Source organism: Cyprinodon variegatus, unplaced genomic scaffold, assembly GCF_000732505.1.
Source record: "Cyprinodon variegatus isolate N-32 unplaced genomic scaffold, C_variegatus-1.0 Scaffold2197, whole genome shotgun sequence".
Lineage (NCBI taxonomy): Eukaryota > Metazoa > Chordata > Actinopteri > Cyprinodontiformes > Cyprinodontidae > Cyprinodon > Cyprinodon variegatus.
The window spans coordinates 17,145-19,048 of NW_015152650.1; the positions used below are offsets into that span (position 1 = coordinate 17,145).

Sequence of the window (1,904 nt, forward strand, 5' to 3'; positions counted from 1 at the left end):
TGCTGTTTTAAATTCACCTGCAGCTGTTGTTTTCTAACCAGAATGTGTTTATGTTCTGCAGAGCTTCCAGTAGAACCAGACATCATCTACTCCTCAGTGAGGTAGTCCACCATCTGACCTCTGACCTCCAGCTGCTGCCTTCTGACTGCTGCATCCAACAGACTCTGTTCATGTCATTTATTTATTATTTCATGTCCTCTATGATCTCAATAAGCAGCAGTACATTTCTCTGTGTTTGTAGAATAAATTATCTCTTTGTCGCAGTTTAGTCTTTTTATTTCTCTCTAAAGTATTTCAGGTGATCATGAGTGAGAGCTGTGGTTTCATGTTCTCTGTGGGTTTCAGAGAGAATATAGAAAATAAGTCATTTGTCTCTGTCTGATGCACCAATGAACCACAGTTAACAACACGCTGCAGTGGAAACTTCCAGAGAAGAACCACAGTGGCTGTGGGCAGCTGAGAGGGTCTGACTTCATCAACCCTTTATTAAGATCAGATCATTTGTTTCAGGAAATGTTTTATCTAAATATGTCACCTACTAATATCTCTCCTTTATTACTTACTTTAAATGTTTTCATAAGAATCTCAGCCTGTTAGCTTCTGAATAATTTAATGCTTTATCTTATCAGTAATGTTTTATTTACCTGAAATGTTTGACCTAGAGATGAATAAATGATCATTTTTAATAAATTCTTATATTTGAGATCTAATTTTTTTAAATGTATTTATTTTAATGTAAATCCCTATATTGTCCCACAATGGGGAAATTCACACATTACATTTAACCCATCCCCTTCAGGAGCAGTGGGCTGCCATTGTGCAGCGCCCAGGGAGCAGTCTGGTGTTAAGGGTCTTGCTCAGAGACCCAGAGTGCCAGTCTTTGGGAATGAGACTGCCACCCGGGTCCCTAAGCAATGACTTCTGAAATAATTTGTCATTCCAGCAGCTACTCTGACTGTGAGTCCCAGCAGATCTCATTTCTTTGAGGAAGACTCTTTGAGGAAGACAACAGCTCTGCTGGATGGACTGTATGGAGGAACACAACCTGAGGGAACAGGAATGTGGTCAGAAAATTTAGATTTCTCTTATTTCATATATTAATTTATCCTTTTTACTCACTATAAAAGTTTTCATTCAGTCTGTTTCTCTCTCAAGGCCACACCATTCTCTGCAGTATGTTGTTTGTAGACCAGACATAGCTTCTTCCCATAACAAACCAGATTCTTTCTCAAGGTTTATTGATAACATGTTACTGTTTAACCAAAGTGTAATTTGTTTTGACTCTGACTACTGTTGTAAGTAAGGAGGAATGAACGCTGCTCATGCAGAACAGGGCAGAATGCTGTGCCATTAGGGCTGTATGATCAACTGTTCTCTCTTTGCAAAGTTTAATTTTCCATTTCCTCTTCTTCCTAATCCATACATCCATCCGTCTGTCAGTCAATCCAATTGTGCACAGGAGGCATTCATTAGGCTGTTTAATGAGATCTTAGAAAACTATAAACAGACTTTAAACTTTATCTGAGTCCCACTTTCTCCACTGTCTGCTGCTAAAACTCTAGAACCATCAGTTTCTTTGAGTTTCTCATCTTCATCCACCATTAAAGGTCAACTGGTTAAAGGCAAAGTTTTTCTCTCTAGATGTTGCTTTACTGCTTAGTGTTTCTCTTTTTGTAAATACTTCTATTTAAGTGTATTTAAGTGAAGAGAGACTTGGAGTTGATGACCACCTAGTGGTGAGTTGGATAAACTGGGAGAGCAATGAGGGTCTGCACTACTAAAGTAGAAAAGTTTTAGATAGATTGTCTTTTGGTCGTCCCTATAGCTCATAGGATCCTGTGATGATGCATCATTGGCCTCTTTCAGGTATCTCTGCACCTCCTGGATGCATCAGCTGTGATACT

At 38.9% G+C, this 1,904-nt stretch overlaps 1 long non-coding RNA gene across 1 annotated transcript in view; it reads left to right on the forward strand.

The window, feature by feature from the left end:
* LOC107105250 overlaps nt 1-652 on the forward strand; it is a 9,502-nt gene extending 8,850 nt beyond the window's left edge. The window contains exon 4 of the long non-coding RNA XR_001482338.1: nt 62-652. This is a non-coding gene — a long non-coding RNA (uncharacterized LOC107105250). The remainder of the gene's footprint in view (nt 1-61) is intronic.
* Nucleotides 653-1,904: the final 1,252 nt, after the last annotated feature.